Raw genomic sequence first — 15,024 nt, forward strand, 5'->3', positions numbered from 1 at the left:
TCAAAGTTCGCAGAATATTTAATGCTAAGACAATTGTATCTTAGTGCTGTTGCATAATTCTGAAATTGAAAGTTAATTATTTTATAAAGGAATAAACCTCTTCTTAATTCATGTCATTTAATTCAAGGTGGCTTTTTTTTATTTAGCTGCTACTTCAACACACAGTAATTTTGTCTTTCCAGGAGCATCAAGCGTATGACCTCAATTTTGACAGCCTATCAAGAATGATTGAAAATAATTCCACACAAATTCACATTAAAAAAAACAGAAGCCTTGAATTTCCTCAGTTCAAGTCAAGTAACTTTTATTGTCATTTCGACCATAACTGCTGGTACAGTGCATGGTAAAAATGAGACAACGTTTTTCAGGACCATGGTGTTACATAACACAGTACAAAAAAACTAGACTGAACTACGTAATATAAAAAAACAACACAGAGAAAGCTACACAAGACTACAGACCTACACTGTACTGCATAAGGCGCACAAAAACAGTTCCGGCATTACAATAAATAATAAACAAGACAGTAGAGCAAGGTGTCAGTCCAGGCTTCGGGTATTGAGGAGTCTGATAGCTTGGGGGAAGAAACTGTTACATAGACTGCTTCGAAGCCTTTTCCCAGATGGCAGGAGGGAGAAGAGATTGTATGACGGGTGCATGGGGTCCTTCATAATGCTGTTTCCTTTGCAGATGCAGCGTGTAGTGTAAATGTCTGTGATGGCAGGAAGAGAGACCCCGATGATCTTCTCAGCTGATCTCGCTCTCCGCTGCAGGGTCTTGCGATCCAAGATGGTGCAATTTCCGAACCAGGCAGTGATGCAGCTGCTCAGGATGCTCTCAGTACAACCCCTGTAGAATGTGATGAGGATGGGGGGTGGGAGATGGACTTTCCTCAGCCTTCGCTAAAAGTAGAGACGCTGCTGGACTTTTTTTTTGCTATGGAGCTGGTGTTGAGGGACCAGGTGAAATTCTCCGTCAAGTGAACACCAAGAAATTTGGTGCTCTTTACGATCTCTACCGAGGAGCTGTCGATGTTCAGCGGGGAGTGGTCACTCCATGCCCTCCTGAAGTCAACAACCATCTCTTTTTTGTTCACATTAAGAGACAGGTTGTTTACTCTGGACCAGTCTGTTAGCCGCTGCACCTCCTCTCTGTAAACTGACTTGTCATTCTTGCTGATGAGACCCACCACGGTCGTGTCATCAGCGAACTTGATGATATGGTTCGAGCTGTGTGTGGCAGCACAGTCGTGGGTCAGCAGAGTGAACAGCAGTGGACTGAGCACGCAACCCTGGGGAGCCCCCGTGCTCAGTGTGATGGTGTTGGAGATGCTGCTTCCGAACCGGACTGACTGAGGTCTCCCAGTCAGGAAGTCTAGGATCCAGTTGCAGAGGGAGGTGTTCAGGCCCAGTAGGCTCAGCTTTCCAGTCAGTTTCTGAGGGATGATTGTGTTGAATGCCGAATTGAATAATAAACAAGACAATAGGGCAGTAAGGTGTCAGTCCAGGCTCTGGGTATTGAGGAGTCTGATTGCTTGGGGGAAGAAACTGTTACATAGTCTGGTTTCATAGTTGAATGTAAAGGAAACACTCTTTTACAAAGAAGAAGAATTCTCATTATTGTCCTGAATGGTGTTAAGTTGTAATGCAGTTTGAGTGACTGTTATAATGGGGGTTTCCCTATCAATTTTGAGATACTGCACAGAACATTTCATTTAGAAAATTTAGCAAGCCTGGGTGGTTTTTCTCTGTTAATGGATTGCATTTTATTTCAGCAAAACATTTTGGTTTTGCCCTAATCATTGCATTATTCCTGATCTGTATCAAAACATGCTGTAGACTTTCCCTGCCCAGCTGATTTTCTTTTAAAATGTTTCTCTCTGCAACCTTGGTGCATTTGTTTTCCTTTTTCCCGAATTCACTGCAATGGGCCAAAATATGAATCCTGTATGCTGCCTTGATGCTACTTGTTGACATTATTTCCCTTCCCTTGTCCTGGCCATTAACCTTGAAATTGGAGTTACATTCTAATTCTTATCTTCATAACTACCCCTTGAAGCATTTCTGTTTCGACTGGATCCAGCATGAATCATTTTTGATGTTTTGCATCTCCTTTCAAGGTTTTCTTCTGGTAACTCAAGTCTGCTTTGCTTGTCATCAGGGAAACTATCATAACTTTTTAGATTGCTGGGTTGTTTCTTTAATATTCTGTACATTAATAAATTGATGTAATGCATCTGTGCCACCTAGAGGTGTGGAAGTAACAGGCACTGGACCTTTAACATTGTAAAATTGTTAACCTAAGACTGGCTTTAGAGCCAATGTGGAAGATGGTTTTCATCATCTTAAGAAGACCCTTCTCGGGATATGGGTATCATCAGTAAGGCAGACAATTATTACCTGTGCCTAATTGCCTTTGAAACTTTGCAGTTCCTGTGCCCTTGATTTTGGCTCTACCTCATTGAAGTACAGAATTCCATTGTGAAATGGGACAGACCATTGAGTCTTGTCTCTTGTGAAAATGGAGTTACAATGCTTCACTAGAGTGCTGAATCACAATTTGCCTTGATCATATTATCTGAGTAAGAGGGCAATCCTTTAATTGAAGTTGTATTTTCTTTTTGGCGCGTGGCCAAGTGGATAAGGCGTCAGTCTAGTGATCTGAAGGTCGCTAGTTCGAGCCTTAGCTGAGGCAGCGTGTTGCGTCCTTGAGCAAGACACTTAACCACACATTGCTCTGCAACGACACTAGTGCCAAGCTGTATGGGTCCTAATGCCCTTCCCTTGGACAATATCAGTGGCGTGGCGAGGGGAGACTTGCAGCATGGGCAACTGCAGGTCTTCCATACAATCTTGCCCAGGCCTCAGTCATCATTGAAAATCAATGGACAGTTGAAGAAGAATTTTCTTTTTGTTAAATATAGAAATTGAATTGATATTTTCACCATTTAATAACTAAAACTAGTTTCCCCCAAAATTTCAAGTCTGCTGTAGAAGATTTGCTTTTTGGTATTTTAATCAAAAGGCCTAGAAAAAAACATGTTCAGTGAAGAAGTTTTCTTTTTGGAATTAGTGAACTTAATACTGTTGAAATGAACATGTTTGGATTCCTGCATTCCTCTGCACCCAACCCTTCTCAAACTGGAGATAGAATGGTTGTGGCAAGATGGTTCCTTCATCATTATTGTCATTAACTACCAGGTTCATTAGGGCAACCCAAACCTTGCCCATTTGAGGATGTATCCTTTTATTCAGTTCATCTCTCTCCAACCTTTTTGGCAATTTTCTTTCACATTTCTGGCATTTAGGAGCATAGGTAAGTACTAATTTAAAAGAAACTGAACAAACAGCTTTTTAGATTTAAAAAAATAATTAGTATAGGATCATGGATTTGCTTCTATAATTTGGCCAAATTTAGCAGTGGAAGGGTTTGCGGAGTGTTACTTTTGGCCTTTATTTGGATTTTTGTTGTGAAGAATTAGTTCAGATTCTAATATCCAGTAACTCACGTAGCACTTACTGAGAAGACTGACTCTTGTGCTGGATCTTTGCATAGTGCTGCATCTGATGAATAGTTCAGTCTGGATTAGCAGTAGGAGAAGAGCAGACTTTATGTGTGTGAAATGGCTTTGTGTAGGAACAGAATGTATCTGATTTTCTTTATGCCTTAGATCCTACAAAGTGCTTTTTCTCGGTGTGGAGGTAATTCTTTTTTAATGAATGCTAGCATCCATAAATTGCTTTCCACCAAATCCTCTTCTAACACTAGAAATTGCCTTGATTGTGCCTTTGTGTTTCTTTGAAATAAAGGAAGAGGGTTTTTCTTATTTCAGTTCAGTTGGATTGGGTTCAATAGCTGGGATCTCAGTTCCTCTGGATTCAGTCTGCAGCACAGGAAGGAGCCACATATTCATTGAACCCACATGGCCTTTTATGAGATAAAGTTACTTACTTCAAGAACTCAAACAACACCTGCAGAATTGGAAACTAGCTAACATTTCACATCAGTTACCCTTCCTCAGAAATGGAGGAAGTGTGAAGGATTTACAGTTTTTATAGCAGGACTGGGGGAATCAGATGTGTACTTTTGAACCCATCTGGTGGAGCAACTCAATGGGTCAAACAAACTTTGTGTTTTGGGAGGGGGGAGCAAAGTGTTGGGAGGAATTGCCAACATCTAGAGTTGAGACCCTGCATTCAAACTGGGAGTGGAGTTGGAAGATTGCCAGTATAAAGAAGGGAAGGGGAGTGATGCAATGAGGGTCATTAGGTGATGGATGGACCAAGATTGAAAAGGCGAAGGTGGAATCAGAGGCCAGTTGGTGACAAGGAGGGACACAAAGGCTCCACGTGTGGTATCAGATACGTAAGAAAAGTAACACTGGGAACGATTATGGGAGAGGTGAAGGGCAGATGGAACCGGAGGAGGAGTGTGCCAAAAATGGGTGTTGGGGGACTGGAACAGGTGTTTGGAAATGGGGACATGAATGGGAGGACTGGAGTTAGATCAGAAAGAGTGTGTTTGGGGAAGATCAGAAGGGAAGGATTACCTGATACTGGAGAATCCAATTTTCGTATCATTAGATTGTAGACTACCCAGGCAGAATGAATTGTTGTTCCTCTTTGCATTGGGCCTTAGCAGGGCAGTGGAAAAGGACAGGGTTGTCAGGAGGAGCGAAGGGGTTGTTGAAATGGCTTGTCACCTTAGACTTGGGATGGCCATTGCATAAAGTGTAGAGTGTCTCACAAACCAACTGCATAGTCCAGGCTTGGTCTCTCCAGTGTAGAGGTGGCAGAATGCAATAGCCAAGGTTGGAGAGGTGCAAGTAAATCCTTGCCTCACCTATAGAGGCTGTTTAAGTTTCTGCGAAGGTGGTTTAGGAATAAGTATTACAGCTCCTGCAGTTACAAGGTTCCGGAAAGGATGGGTGGAGAGTGGTTAGCGGACCAGAGAGATAACTTGGATAATGCAATCAAATTACCTAAATGTACTTGTTTAACAACTTGGTACAGTTTACTCTTCCTTAAGTCCCAGACTTTTTTCAGATATATAAAGAGTAAAAGAGACGTGAGATATGATAATGGACTGCTGGAAAATAATGCTGGAAAGTTATTAATGGAAGACAAAGAAATGGCAGGCAAACTTAAGTATTTTGCATCAGTCCTCACTGTGGAAGACAGGAGCAGTCTGTACTAAGTTCAAGGGTGTTGGGCAGAAATGAGTGCAGTTCCTATTACTAGGGGGATGATGCTTTGGAGGCTGAAAGGTTTGAAAGTGGACGAGTCATCTGGACCAGGTGGACTACACACCAGAGTTCTAAAAGCTGCAGCTGAAGAAATTGTGGAGACAATAGTAATGATTATTCAAGAATCACTAGATTCTGAAATGGTTCTGGAGGACTGGAAACTTGCAAATGTCACTTCACTCTTTAAGAAGGGAGGGAGGCAAAAGAAAGGAAATTATAGGCCAGTTAGACTGACTTCAGTGCTTGGGAAGATGTTGAAGTCCATTATTAAGGATGAGGTTTGGGGGTACTTGGGGGCACATGATAAAGTAGGCCAAAGTCAGCATGGTTTCCTTAAGAGGAAGTCTGTTGGAATTCTTTGAGGAAATAGTAGGCAGCATAAACAAAGAGTCAGTGGAGTTGTTTACTTGGTTTCTCAGAAGACCTTTGAGAAGATGCTGCGCATGAGGCTGCTTAACAATGTAAGAACCCATGGTATTACAGGAAAGATACGAGCATGGATATAAGATTGGCTGATTGACAGGGGCAAAGAGTGGGAATGAAGTGAGCCTATTCTAGTAGGCTGTGGTGTTCTGTAGATGTCGGTATTGGGATTGCTTCTTTTCACATTACATGTGAACAATTTCAATGATGAAATTGATGGCTTTGCTACCAAGTTTGCAGACAACACAAAGGTAGGTGGGAGGAGCAGGTAATGTTGAGGAAGCAAGGAGACTGCAGAAGGCCTTAGACCAGGGTGGCCAACCTTTTACATTCCATGTGTCAATTTTTTCACACACGAGTTCAGATGCACCGTACAACTCTTGTACCCCCATTCAATTCTTGTAAAAATATGTTAATATAGACATATTTAGCATTTTATATGATATATTGATTTAATATCAAAACAAGATAAACATTACTAACCTTAATGAGACTTTTAGCAAATATATTTTGTCTTCTTTTGATTTCTTCTTTTTTCTTCATCACATTCTTTCTGTAACTCAGACACAAGCACTAGCTTCAGTTTTCCTTTTTCAGTCTGATGTGTTTTATAGTGTCTGTTAAGATCATGTCTTCTATTATGTGAGGAGGTGTTTTCACAAACAATGCACAACGGCTTTTCTGACGGACCTGTTATAAATAAGAACTCATTTTCCCTCTGTTCATTGCGCCACTTCTAATCATCCATTGCACCATAGGTTGACCATCCCTGTCTTGGACAGATTGGGAGAATGGGCAAAGAAGTGGCAGATAGAATATAGTGTAGGAAAGTGTATGGTCATGCACTTTGGTAGAAGGAATAAAGGTGTAGACAATTTCTAAATGGGGAAAAGTTTCAAAATTTGGAGGTGAAAAGGGACTTGGCAGTTCTTGTGCAGGATTTCCTAAACGTTAACCTGCATGTTGAGTCAGTGGTGAGGAAGGCAAATGTATTGTTAGCATTCATTTTGGGAGGGCTAGAACTTAAGAGCATGGATGTGATGCTGAGGCTTTGAGGTATTGTTCGGACCACACTTGGAATATTGTGAGCAGTTTTAGACCATTTATCTAAGAAAGGATGTGCTGGCATTGGAGAATGTCCAGAGGAGGTTCACAAGAATATTCCAGGGAATGAAAGGGTTAACATATGAGAAGCACTTGATGGCTCTGGGCCTGTACTTGCCTGAGTTTAGAAGAATGAGAGAGGATCTCATTGAAAGGCCTAGATAGATTGGATGTAAAAAGGATGTTTCCTATAGTAGGGGAGTCTAGGACCAGAAGACACAGCCTCAGGGTAGAGGGACATCCATTTAGAACAGAGATGAGGAGGAACTTCTTTAGCCAGGGGGTGGTGAATCTGTGGGATTCATTGCCACACCAGCTGTAGAGGCCAAGTAACTGAGTATATTTAAAGTGGAGGTTGATAGGTTCTTGAATAGTCAGGATGCGAAAGGTTACGGGGCGATTGCAGGAGAATGGGATTGAGAGGGATAACAAATCAAGCATGATGGAACGGCGTAGTGGACTCAATGGGCCAGGTGGCTTAAATCTGTTCATGTGTCATATGGTCTTATTTTGAGGTTTTGAGTTTTCGAGCCCTTGTTTTCATCCATCTGGTAGGAAATGCAAGGAACTTTGAGAGTCAGAAAAATGTACAGTAGTCTTTCCAGGTTTGGGATGGGAATAGTTTATTCCATAACGATGAGAGTTTGGATGTTCTTCTTGCACGACTCAAAAGTTTTTTGAAGTCGCATAACAATAGTCGTTAATGTTAATATTTAATTAATCTTTTTTACGATACCTTGTAAGTTATTTTAAGTATCTGCAGGAATTAACTTGTGGAATGAAATTAAAGTCTGTATCTGCCCCACAAGGTAGAGTAGTTGCATCTTCCTTGGCTTGGTGATGTATCTTTCTATATCAAATTTACTGTAGATACTCTCTCCACAATGCATGTATAGCTTCCTGCTGATTGATGCAAGAAGACTGAATTTAAGGTCACTGTATCCAGAAAATAGAGTATTTGATTAAAAGGGAGCGTTCAGAGAGGTTCAAGTGCTGTGAGTGGAGAGTATTGTTTTTTGAAGTTTCTTCTTTATATTTGCTCAGGAGCTTTTAACTGTTGGCATTCTGACCTTATCATGCCACTTGTATAATTTCCTGCCACTACAAGGTTTTATTATAAGCTCTGTCTGGTCCTGCACTACATTGGTTAGGGCAAATGCCTCGTTAGAGAGTTATACATCACAGAATGGGCTTTTCGACCCAACTTGTCCATACCAGCTAATAAGCCTGTCTAAGCTAGTTCCAGTTGCCTGCATTTAGCTCACATTGCTTTAAATCTCTGGAAACACTCCAGTTCTGTCGGCTGCATAAGTCTAGGGAAGACGATCTCCAGCTCCGCCAAACATGGGAGATTGAAGTACAAGCCCATCAAAACCCCCTGTTTATGTGGAGGCTGCGTGGTTCGTTATCCTGTTTCAAATCAGTACCACGAAATAATGGACAATACACCGCATACAATTGCACAAATTATCTTTATAATTAATTAACTGAAGGGTTAGTAAAGAAAGAGCAAAAAAAAGGGCCCATTTTAATGAAACAGTCTAATATGCCACAATTTGGGGTTCACGGTTTCCCCTTCGCCGATCTTCTTCAATCTCCCCGGGCTTCGTCAAATCATGGCCCCACTCCGGCTCGAGTCCTGCAACCTCTTCTCTCCAGCGTCTTCTCCCTTCATCTCCCACACTGGTGTCAGGCACACAACACGAAAAACACACTCCACTGGACAGCTGACATTCCAAAGTACCCGTTATCTCTAACCATAACCCAAACACTGCTTCTGCTGAAAGACCATTACGTTAGCAGTGAAACCTTTCCCAGAGTGTTACACTCCTTACCCATGTATCTGTGCAAATGCATTTTAAACCTTGTAACTGCACCTGCCTCTACCACTTCCGACAATTCATTCCATTTATCCATCACTGCCTTTCTGGAAAAAATTGTCCATCAGATCCTATTTACATACCTCTTCTCTCACTTTGTTTAGACTGCTGTACCATTGTCTCTCTAACCTAACAGTGCCCCACATGATTTTATAACCCTTTAAGGTAGACCCTCAATTTCCTTTGCTCCAGGCAAAACCATCCCAGCCTACCCAGACTCCACTTATCACTCAAGCCCTCTCATCCAAACAGCATTCTTGTGAATCTTCTCTGTACACTCTTAGCTTTTAATTGCAATTCTTCCTGGTGTGGCAATCATAATTGCACAGTTTACAGTGGGTGTGATCTACCCAGTATTTTATACAACTTTTCACACAGGCCTTTTCTTCCCACCACTTTTATCTCTGCTCCAGACAGACAGATCAATTCCTCCTATTCTGCAACTTAAAAGCATTGGGTTTCTTGTTTTTCTAAGTAACCAAAAAAATTAATTGAACCAAAGTGTTAATTTTGTTTCTGCCTCCACTGATGCTGTCTGACCTGCACGTTATTTTCATACCAAATTAGAATGCATAAAAAGTTTTTTTTTTCTTTGATTCCACAGAGCCTGCCCAAGCAGTGAAAATCATGAAATCACAACACATCATTTGGTCTCAGAGACTCCCATAGCTTTGACATTTATCCCCATTTCAAGTATGTATCCAATTCCAGTTTGAAACTGGCACCAAACCAAAATGGAGGATACATAAACTAAATTCATCCCTTGACTTTCTACCACAATTATCCTAAATTTGGGCCCTCATTTAAGAGCAAAGAATCTGTGAAGTTTCACTCACTGATTTCCAGGAACAATTTGTTTTCCAGTCTCAAGGGAGGAGATCAAAACAAGGTATCAATCAGCTGTCAGTACAAGTTGCTGCCACACTGCATTGTCCCATTGTGGAGACAGACTGGGTTGGGTCTCATTGATTACATTGTGAACTAGAAATTCAGGCTAGTCCAAGGGCATGAAACAGCCGTCTGGAAACTGGTCAGTCAAGCTGACAGCACAGCAGTGCTCAGTTAGTAGTCTATGAAGCCTATAAAACATAGAAGCAGAATTAGGTCTTTTGACCCAAAGATTCTTAGTTGAGTTGACATAGATCGTGCTGCTAGATGCCAGCTCCAAATTAGATGGATGGAATTGTTCTGTAGAGATGAGGGAAGGTGTAAGGGTGAGGGGAGGTTGAGGGAAGGGTGCTGGATGGCAGCAAATGCAAAAACACGAAACTGAAGGTACTGCAGATCTAAAATAGGCAATGCTGGAGACACTCAATGTGTCAGAGAGCATCTGTAAAATCAGTTATCAATATTTCGTGGCCATGTCAAAAGGTTTCAGAGATAAAACTTTCTCCTTTTACAGATCCTGCCTGACCTGAGTGTTTCCAGCATTTTCTATTTTGGTAAATGGCAGTGTTACCATTCAAAGTTCATTTTCTTGTAGGCATACTCAATAAATGTATAGAATAATAACTATAACGGAATCAATGAAAGACCATTCAACCAGAGTGCAGAAGACAACTAACTGTGCAAATACAAAAAGAAGAAATACTACTAAATAAGCAAAAAATATTAAGAGCATGAGATGAAGAGTCTGAAAATGAATCCTGTGGATATGGGAACAATTCAATGATGAGACCAGTGAAGTTATCCTCTTTAGTTCAAGAGCTTGATGGTTGAGGGTGTTACGAAACCCCGTAACCAGGTAACTTACCAGCAAAGATAGATGGATCAGCTGAGTCGGATGCTACTATTTTCAAGCGTTTTATTCAAAAAGGGCACACGTATGGTTAATACAAAACATTCAGATCATATACATCGTCAAAACTCAATCTAAAACACCGGTGTAACCATAATCAATCAGAAATAAGCTCTACAGTTGTCTAGGGGTTAATACTGAGTCCAACGGAAATATAAAGAGTCACTCAGAAGTTTGCAGGCTTTTCCTTTTTGGGAACCGCTGGGGTTTTCACGTTGTAGAGAGAAAGAGGTGATTTAGAAAAGATAAACACTTGCCCGTCGTCTTGGCAGAGCAAATCCTTGGAATCAGGGGAGCAGACTTCCCCGTTGTTATTTTAAAGCAGTCTTTCATTGGTTCTAACCACAGATTCAAATTCGGAATCTAACGCACGTGGCTTCCTTCAACATGGCGTCCCGCTCCCACGGGAATCGATATCGTGTTTCCTTGGTGTCTCCTGGGTGCGTCTGAGGGTTTCCCCCCCTCAGACCCGCCTTTATACTTCTTCACGGGATCGCAGGTGTCAATCAAGTTGCAGGTAATGCGATCTCTCTCTCAACCAGCCCACTTTGCCCGAGGGCTTTTCACGTGGTCTCCATGAGACAATAGTCAAGGTCACCTTCATTCTGCTTCTTGGGAGAACATGGTCTCTCTCTCTTTTTGGGTCAGTTGACCCCCCTTAACTAGGGTTCTTGCGATTTTCACAAAGGAGGGGGCCAATGGCATAACAAGGGATAGTAACTATCTGAAACTGGTAGGGTGTTGTCCTGAAGCTCTTGTACCTCCTTCCTGATGGCAGCAGCAAGAAGAGAGCTTGTCCTCGGTGGCAGAGGTCCCTGATGATGGAATCTGCTTTCCTGCGACGACATTTCACGTAGGTGTGCACAAATTTGGGAGAGCTTCACCTGTGATGGAGTGGGCTGAATCCACGACTTTTTGTAGGATTTTCCATTCATACTGTCAATACAGCTCAAGTCATTAATCAATGCATCAAATAAACATCTATTAAAGAACTGGCTCATGTATTTTTTTTAAAAAGGAATAACACAAGATCTTTTTCAATAAAACTTAACATTTCAATATCCCTGAATAAAATGTAAAGAAATAGTAAACTGTTTCATTTGCAGAGCATGGCCCAATCCCTGCCAAAGCCCATTCTGTTCACTACTGGGGAAATTTTGTGCATGTGTTAGTACAAACCCCATTTCCAGAAAAGTTGGGATATTTTCCAAAATGCAATAAAAACAAAAATCTGTGATATGTTAATTCACGTGAACCTTTATTTAACTGACAAAAGTACAAAGAAAACATTTTCAATAGTTTTACTGACCAACTGAATGGTATTTTGTAAATATACACAAATTTAGAATTTGATGGCTGCAACACACTCAACAAAAGTTGGGACAGAGGCATGTTTACCATTGTGTTACATCACCTTTCCTTTTAATAACACTTTGTAATCATTTTGGAACTGACGATACTAATTGTAGTAGATTTGCAATTGGAAATTTTGTCCATTCTTGCTTGATATAAAACTTCAGCTGCTCAACAGTCCGTGGTCTTTGTTGTTTGATACTCCTCTTCATGATGCACCATACATTTTCAATAGGAGATAGATCTGGACTGGCAGCAGGCCAGTCAAACACACGCACTCTGTGTCTACAAAGCCACGCTGTTGTAGCCCGTGAAGAATGTGGTCTGGCATTGTCCTGCTAAAATAAGCATGGACGTCCCGGGAAGAGACGTCGCTTTGATGGTAACATATGTCTCTCTAAAATCCTAATATATGCCTCAGAGTCAATGGTACCTTCGCATACATGCAACTCATCCATGCCGTGGGCACTGATGCACCCCCATACCATCACAGGTGCTGGCTTTTGCACCTTTCGCTGATAACAATCAGGATGGTCATTTTCATCTTTGGCACAGAGAACTCGACGCCCGTTTTTTCCGAAAACTAGCTGAAATGTGGACTCATCTGACCACAGCACATGGTTCCACGGTCTTTCGGTCCATCTGAGATGAGCTCGGGCCCAGAGAACTTGCTGGCGTTTCTGCATAGAGTTGATGTATGGCTTCCTCCTTGCGTAATACAGTTTCAGGTTGCATTTCTGGATGCAGCGACGGACTGTGTTAAGTGACAATGGTTTTCCAAAGTACTCCCGAGCCCAGGTGGCTATAATTGTCACAGTAGCATGACGGTTTCTTAGGCAGTGCCGCCTGAGGGCTCGAAGATCACGCGCATTTAACAGTGGTTTCCGACCTTGCCCTTTTCACACTGAGATGTCTCTGAATTCTCTGAATCTTTTCACAATATTATGTACTGTAGGTGTTGAAAAACCTAAATTCTCTGCAATCTTGAGTTGGGAAATGTTCCTTTTGAACTGACTAACAATTCTCTCACGAATTTTGGCACAAAGGGGTGAGCCACGACCCATCCTTGCAAAGACTGAGCCTTTGATGGACGCTACTTTTATACCCAGTCATGATACCTCACCTGCTACCAATTAGCCTGCTTAATGTGGAGTCTTCCAAACTGGTGTTACTTGAATATTCTGTGCACTTTTCAATCTTATTTTAACTCTGTCCCAACTTTTGTTGAATGTGTTGCAGGCATCAAATTCTAAATTTGTGTATATTTACAAAATACAATTAAGTTGGTCAGTAAAACTATTGAAAATCTTTTCTTTGTACTTTTGTCAGTTAAATAAGGGTTCATGTGAATTAACATATCACAGATTTTTGTTTTTATTGCATTTTGGAAAATATCCCAACTTTTCTGGAAATGGGGTTTGTATTTCTGTTCAACATCAGCTACCAATAACATTCTCTTCCCTGTTGCCTCTTCAGATTTCTTGCTCTGGTCAAACAAAGAATTTGGCATTGCCAGTTCGGTTGTTAGAATGACAGTTGTTTTCAGTTTCTGCTGCATCAAATTAGTCTGGCTCTCGGCCAGACAGAAACTTTCCCGAACACTGGTGGGTGGAGGGGAAGTGGTTTATGGGAAAAGCAGAAGCAAAGTCCTCCACAATAATGAATTAAAAGAATGTGGTCATGCGCAAACCCAGTGACATCAAGACAGGTCTGTGTGGCTGTTTAAGAACAGGAAACAACCAAGTATTGGAAAGGCTTGAAGCCACCAGCTTTGACAGTTGCCAAAATGTCTGTTTGGCGACTGTCAATCAATGCGGATATTTGCAGAGACAGATAAACATCCCCTTGCATTATAACAGCATGTAACCCTTCCGAAAATACATCGTCAGCTGGTGGAAATTCTGGGTCACCCCAAGGTTATTAATGGTGTAGTATAAAGGCAACCCTTTCTTTCATAAAGAGCAGGAAAGCACATCATTGCAGTGCCTCAACCATCTTTCAGCTCCCTTTGGTCATACTTCTTGCACCCTGATTGGTTGTATCTAGTTCTGAAACTTTGATCCTCCCTTCCAATTCCCCTTCCACAAGACAAAACCAGATCTGCTGTTCTTCCATCTCTGGTAGTTCTATGACTCAGTGACTCAGCCCCTGATGACATTCCCTCCTGGTCAGTCCAGCAATGTAAGAGCAGTAAAGAGGTCCTACTGCTTGCTCTGGTAGGATCACTGCTCGTTGTGATTCCTTCAAAATACTTTTCCTGTTTGCTCCCATTTCCTATGTTACAAATTTGGCTGTGATAGGATTTTGTCACTTATGGGTAAATCTGAATCTTCCTTAGGGGTGTTCAGGCAGGCAAGGTTTCGTTCCAAAGTAAAAGATTTAGTAATTCCATGTCATCTGTTAAGTGAGTCTGGATTTTTAACCCTTATTCGACCTTATCCTTAATTTGACAGCAATGGTAGTAGTAGTTTTGATTGTGAACATGCACTACACTCTTTCCCTCCCCCTCCCCCCCCCCCCCGTTCTGCTCTCCACTGCCCCAAAATAGATTCAAATTATACGTGAATGTTTTTTTACAAGATGTCAATAGCATTTTGTTTAGTGGACATTGTGACCTATTACTGAAATTTATGGTTCCAAGGTCATGGGCTTGTATTTGTCTCAGTTATTTTGTTCCCTAGTTGATTTATGAAACAGGTATTCTCCTTGCTGAAGTCTTCCAGTTTAACATTGCACTACCAATGTGCTTTATCTGGATTAATAACTGGCAGCTTTCAGGCTCAGTAGTGTTTGATAATGTACTGGTTTTGAGACTGTGTGAGGTGTGACTTTCAAGTGGGCATGGAGGTGGGGAGGACAACAGCATGTACTTAGAAAATGCAAAAATAGGAATGCCAAAATGTTGAAATCAGCGCATCAGGAAAAAATCTGTAGGCGATGCCAGAGTAAAATCTTTCATAAGGATTCCAAGCCATTTAGGTTGGACAATCCCACCTGAAACAACTTTTCCAATTGTTGTTTCTCATTCATTCTTTGGGAATCAAGTGTTTTGGCAGGGCCATCATTTAATTCCCAAGGTGGGCTACCCTTGAGAAGGAGGAGGGGCGTCACCACTTTGAGCTACTACATCCCTGTTTCCACAGTGCTACTGGGTCTGAACTTCATGGATGTAGGGCCAGCGAGATATTTCCAGGTCAGGCCAGGTTGATGTGCTACTTGAA

At 41.6% G+C, this 15,024-nt stretch overlaps 1 protein-coding gene across 3 annotated transcripts in view; it reads left to right on the top strand.

The window, feature by feature from the left end:
- LOC140737267 (uncharacterized protein C1orf21-like) overlaps positions 1-15,024 on the top strand; it is a 202,113-nt gene that overhangs the window by 169,392 nt on the left and 17,697 nt on the right. The window lies entirely within an intron of this gene.

The sequence above is a fragment of the Hemitrygon akajei genome, chromosome 12 (genome assembly GCF_048418815.1).
Source record: "Hemitrygon akajei chromosome 12, sHemAka1.3, whole genome shotgun sequence".
In the NCBI taxonomy this organism is placed as follows: domain Eukaryota; kingdom Metazoa; phylum Chordata; class Chondrichthyes; order Myliobatiformes; family Dasyatidae; genus Hemitrygon; species Hemitrygon akajei.